The sequence below is a fragment of the Felis catus genome, chromosome A3 (assembly GCF_018350175.1).
Source record: "Felis catus isolate Fca126 chromosome A3, F.catus_Fca126_mat1.0, whole genome shotgun sequence".
NCBI lineage: Eukaryota > Metazoa > Chordata > Mammalia > Carnivora > Felidae > Felis > Felis catus.
This window is the reverse complement of record NC_058370.1, coordinates 126067214-126073796: the sequence shown is the minus strand read 5'-3', so window position 1 is coordinate 126073796 and position 6583 is coordinate 126067214.

The window sequence follows — 6583 nt, the reverse complement described above, 5'->3', positions numbered from 1 at the left end:
GAGACCATCTGGAAATAACCAAGCCCTTTCTGGAGCGAGAGGAAAAGTCAACACCACTAGTGTGATTACCCTCCTTTTTATGCTTCCACTCATTCGGGTTTATTGTTCCTGTGCCATTTTCCACTTGCTTCCCACTGTCCTTGTTCTCTGATTGTTTCAATCCTTGCCCACCTTGTTGTAGCTGTGAACTATTTATTTTAATTGTCCCTTGGAAGAACTTGAGCTACTGGGCTGAGAACCTTCATGTTTTCCAAGGAAAGTACTGTAAAAATTGCATGTAAACAAGAATTATTGTTTTAGACAAGCTCGTGCAAGACAAATCATCTACGCTACCAATATCTGGCATAGCCCTATCACTAACCATCCATCTTATTCATATTTGAGGCTGAAGTACTTTCCCTACCTCATGCTTTGCCTTCCCTCCTCATTTTCTGACATTTCCATTTCTTGCCAAATATTTTTTTGGTGAGAGGTTGCATAGATTTCTACCTGGTCTGTGATGATGTTGTCAAACAGGCTGAGATTTGTATTGAGTACTGAAGCTCTACGGGAGTGTGGGGTTGCTGGTATTTGTATACTTGTTTGTCTTTTCTTAAAGAGTTCGTTGTTAATGTAGCTGCTACTCAGACCTGGGATGACTGGCTAAAGCAGTGAGATCAGTTACTGAACCATGAACACAGTGAAATGTGAAATGTCTTAAGTGAAATGTAAATTCTTTACAATGGCAGTGGGGGCTGGGGGACAAAGGCTGGAACCCTAGAGGTCAGAGCTAAGTAAATAAAGGTGAGGTCTCATGTTCTTCCCTTTAGTTCACTGAGAAAGAAATAAGAACAATAACCCACTTTTATGTGCATACCAGGTACTCTGTTGAGCAGTTTAACATGGATTATCCCCGTTAATCTTCCTAGTAACACTGTGGAGTAGATAATGTATTCCTACTTCACAGATAAGGGCACCTCTGAGGCTTACTGAGTTTTAAAAATGCTTTGCTTTGTCACATGTCCATTTAGTGTCAGAGTCAAGACTGGACCCAGATCAGTCTGTTTCCAAGCCTTGATCTCCTAATCACTGTGTTAAACTTAGGTTTTTCTCTATTTCATTGGATCTCACTTTTTCTTAATTTAATGAGTTTTTTTAAAAAAATTTAATGTTTATTTATTTTTGAGAGAGAGAATAAGAGTGGGTTGGGGCAGAGGGGGGGGGGGCACAGAATCTGAAGCAGACTACAGGCTCCGAGCTGTCAGCACAGAGCCTGACGTGGGGCTCGAACTCACGAGCTATGAGATCATGACCTGAGCTGAAGTCGGACACTCAACCTACTGAGCCACCCAGGCGCCCCTAATTCAATGAGTTTTATGCCTATATCCTCTTTCTTTACCCAAACCATGGGAGACTTAGTGTACATTTCAAACCTAAAAGGAGCATAAGTTATTCACAGGACTGAGCAGTCTGATATTAACTTAATTTTAGAGAGAACATTAAGCTATGTGACCTCCAAAACCCCTTCTACCACTGACAGCTTGTGATTCCAGAGAGGGGAATGAGTCTGAGTCACTGCTGTAGCACTTACTAACTACATAATTTCATACAAGACACCTTACTTCTTGGAGCCTTAATCTTCTTTTCTGTAAAATGAGAGTAAAGGGACATATCTCAGGATTGATACAGCGTTAGTGAAAGCACTTAGCACAACGTCTGGCATTTTCCATCTTTATAGCTACTTTTCTCAGCCATAACTTAATTTTTTTTAAATGAAGCTTATTTTCTTAAAATCCCAATAATTTGAAAAATCTTGATCATTGCAATTGTGATAAAGTGTATTTTTTCTGAAGACAAAGGCTTCTTAACCAATGGACAGCTGATAGAATCTCAAAATGGTGAATGACCTTAGGGATGATATAATCCAGTTCCATTATTTTGCAGGACTCAACACTGAAGCCCAAAGAAGGAAATGAATTTCCCAAAATCACATAGCAAACTAGTGGTAAATTCAAGGCCAGAACTTATTTCTCTTGATGCAAGGCCCAGTGTTTTTGCTTTAGAGTTCTAGTAAACTCAACATGAAGGTTGACACTAGAGGGAAGAATATTTTTAAGTACATTATAAAAAAAGACATTTTATATGGACTTTATTTCTATTTTTATGTTAATAATTGTTTATGAACTAAATATGGTTGGCAGTAAAGAATTGTCTATGTATGTGTTGGGGAGTCCTTACACTATAGAATCTAACAGACATGGGTTTAAGGCACAGATCTGCTATTTCTTAGCTATGTGACCTTGAATCTTAAACTCTCTTAGGTTCCTTATCAGTAAAATGGGGATAATGATCATAATGTTCTAGTAGTTGGAAGGATTAAATGAGATAATACATGTGAGGTACTTAGTGGAGTGGCTGGCATATAGTTATCACATCATAAATGGTAACTTAATGGTAACAATATTAACATAAAGTCAATGGGAACCACCACAACTACCCCATCCATGGGTGAATTTATCTCAGTGGAACCAAAAATGCCTGATTTCTTAGTGAAAGCCAATAAAAGCCAGGACCTAATAGACACATTGTGTTTTGACTTAGCCAAGATGTCCCTTGACTATAGCCAGATCACACCACTGACTGATTTAAGGAACTCTCCTGTGGCTCCCAGATGGTGTTTAGCAGTAAGCAGTTCATAGAATGGACTTTTACTGAATATTAACAGAGAAGAGGTGCTTACTGTCACCAGAAAGCCACTTACATCTCCCTTGCCTTTGGGTAAGTAAATATGAGTAAATACATCGTGCGGTTAGTCTTTAGGCTATAGAGGCTTTGCAGAAGAGATTAATGTCAGTAACAGCAATACTGTAAATGTTCAAATAAACCTAAAAATAGAGAGTTCCTGTTTGTCAATTCTCCTACTTAAGGGATAGGAGAATACAGACACTCATATATGTATACATATATATGTGAGTGTCCGTTGTTATTTTTAAGAAAGACCGTGGCTAAATAATCTGGTTTTATAGTGTTAGCAAGAATTCAACGGAGTAAATGTGAAGCTTTAATTGGCTTTATTATGCCTCTTATGGATCTGGCTGTATCACATCCAGCAAGTAGAGGGGAGCTCCAAAGAAGAGTTTTACAAAATGGAAGGTTTTTATAGGAAGGAAGATGGGGCAAGAGTTATTAGCAAAAGAAAGGGACTGTTTCAGGCAAGGTCCCCTTACCTTAGTGGGTAGGGCGGAAGGCCTTAGGTGACAAATTACCTCATTGATGCTGACCAGAAAATTCCTGAATGACTGACTGGTTAAGGCTACATTCCTGGGGGAGGTAAAACTGAAGTTAGGTTAAGTACTAAGCCCTGGCTTGGTGACTAGCATAAGTGACTCCACCTTGGGCCTCTGGTTTTCTTTTTAACAATACAATGTTAATACGGTTAAAAGAAGTGCTGTCTTATTTTTTTTCAATCTTGTATTTGAATAATTGAATACAATAGTGTATTTTTCTCTGTTACTAAGAATTTATTGAATCATAGAACAGTGGGAGAAATATTAAGTAATCCATTCTTGAATTCCAGGCAAACGATACCTGGCATCCTACAGATGTAAGCTATGCTATTTCAAATTGAGAAGGTTCTTAAAAAAAATCAATCTCACAGCGCATCTTAAGCTAAAGAAAATCTAGTAATTTTAGGGGGCAAATTTTATACAAGTAAAACTCCCCTGATATCTATTTATAAATTCTTTCTTTTTACTTATATTAACTATGTAGGTGAAAGATTAGGAATATTATTACAAAATAGTAGTTTGATTATTTTATCCCCATGATAATGGACTCTAGAAGGAAGGAAGGATACACTGAAGAGGAACTTAGGTCAGTGCAAATTTTGTAAATTAGTTCAATATGGAGTCTTGAAACCAGTTCCCAGAGTCTAAATTGATTAGATACTGTAATAATACATTTCTCAAATGTGATAATGGATATGTAGAAATTTGGCATGTATTTGACCATTAATTTCTTCTATGTTTGACAATATTTTTAAAAAATCTCTGAATAATAGTGCTAACAATATAATTTTTCACCCTGAGTCATTAAAGCTACAAGTTTAGGGGAAATGAGAGAGAAAGAGAGGGAGGGGGAATAGGAGGAGGGAGAGGAAGAGGAAGAGGAGGAGGAGAAGAAGGAGGAGGGGTAGAAGTGGGTAGAGATAATGAAAGAGAGAAAAGAAGAGGAAGAGGAGGGGAAGACAGACCAGGAAGTATGATAGAAGAGGAGGAACAGGAGAATGGGGGAAGGGCAGGAGAGAGAGAGAGAGAGAGAGAGAGAGAGAGAGAGAGAGAGATTGAGAGAGAGAGATGCATTAAATGATTCTTGGCCAACGTCCAGAGCCTCTATTTCTCACTTTAACTTTTATCTTATAACCCAAAACTGAAAGCAAATATCGTGTGACTGATGTATCTCAGGAATAGAAAGAGTTCTGAATCAGTAACTCCTCAAGAAGACATGCCTATCCTGGGAGATGTCCTAGGCCTTTATGAAGGGGCCATATATCTGTTCATCTGTCAGCACACATTTCTTGTGTCTGTCTTTCTATCCAGAACAATGTTCCTACACGCCTATTGTGTCTTAACTGTTTTCATTGCTGTGTAAATATTTCATGATTTGGAATATTTCCACTTGCAATCATGTCATATTTAAGAAATCTGAACAGAGTACACATTATCTTCAGTTGTGATGAGTTGATTCATTACCGGATACTGGTTAGCCAAAGATAGAAACAATTTTTGTGCTATTAATCATATTTCCCATAAACTCTATGATAGTTGTCAAAAAGGAAAGTTATACAAACATTTCATTCCTTACCATCCTCTTAATGTTTAAAGAATATCTCATGCTTCTTCAAGGAAGGTGTGGCATAACTTAAGAACAGTGTACATCTATTCGTGTGTAGGTTGTTAAAAGGAAGTAGATGATACATGTGCACCACAAAGAGCATTCTTTGACCTTAGTAGGGAGAGCTATGTTAGACGTGAGTATTTTTGGATTGGGAAATAACCTCCTTACTTATGCATTTTGTCTTATAAAAATAGTAAACTTGGAATTCGGGAGAACAGCTTATGAAGGCTGGAATCTGTGAACTAGGTGATGGCCAGGTTTTGAACCTGGCCAATGAACCTCACACTGATAGTCCTTATGCCAGTTAGACATGTTAATGTTGTATGATTTAGTTATCTTCTGTCGAGTGGGAAATTTAATTATATTCATTCACCAACCATTTATAGGATGTTCATCAGGAATCACAAACTATGCTAGGCATTGAGGATATAATGATAAATAAGAAATTCACACTCTTTGGAAGCACAGATGATAAATGAAGCTAAACTGATTTAAAAAATATTTTAACATTTATTATTATTGAGAGACAGAGAGAGACAGAGCATGAGCATGGGAGGGGCAGAGAGAGGGGGAGACACAGAATCCAAAGCAGACTGCAGACTCTGAGCTGTCAGCCCAGAGCCTGACACAGGGCTCAAACCCATAAACCACGAGATCATGACTTTAGCTGAAGTCGGATGCTTAACTGACTGAGCCACCCAGGTGCCCCATTGACAGATTTTTTTAAACATGGTAAAGGCAAAGGGGAGTCCTGGTGCCCAGTCCAGACTCTTTCTACTAGTTGAGTGATGCTGGACAAAGCGCTTCATCTTTTTGAACCTGTTACCTCTTTCCCCACCTAAAACACGGAGATGACAATGGCAAAACTTCTGAGAAGGTTGTTGTTAATATCAAACAAGAATAGAATAACAATGTCTTTTAAATGGTAAAGTGCTAAACATATGGGGGTTATTTTAGGAAGGAAATATGGTACAATGAATGGGCATGAATTTGGAGATACTAAACTCAGTTTAAATCTCAACTCTACCACTTAAAATTTTTATGAAATGGTTGTCATGAATATTAAATCGATCCATCCATCCATCCATCCATCCATCCATCCATCCATCCAGCAGAGTTCTTAAGTAGCTACTATATACCAGACACTGTTCTAGAACTGAGATTAGAAAACCCTTTCTAAAAAGGGTCAGATAACATTTTAGACTTTGTGGGCTATCTGGCTTTCTTTCTTTTTTTAAAAAAAATTCCATGTTTATTTAGAGAGAAAAAGAGACAGAACACAAGCAGGGAAGGGACAGAGAGAGGGAGACATCTGAAGCAGGCTCCAGGCTCTGAACTGTCGCACATGGGGCTCAAACTCACAAACCATGAGATCACAAGCTGAACTGAAGTTGGGTATTTAACCGACTAGCCACCGAGGTACCCCATGGACTGTATGGTTTTCATTGCACCTGCTCAACTCAGCTTCTATAAGGTCTCCAGAATAGGTTTAAAAAGTCTCTGTGTCCCAACATATACTTAGGTCACTATATAAAGAAGAAATATGAAATGGGCTAAAATTAATTTTCTAACGATATTTTTCAGAATCTACTTTTGAACCTTCTATGAGTTTGAAAAGCTATAGAAAAACAAGGTAACCATGGGATCTCAGATTTTGTGAAATCGCATTTTCACACTGTGGTGGACGTCAGATGACCACACAATTCTG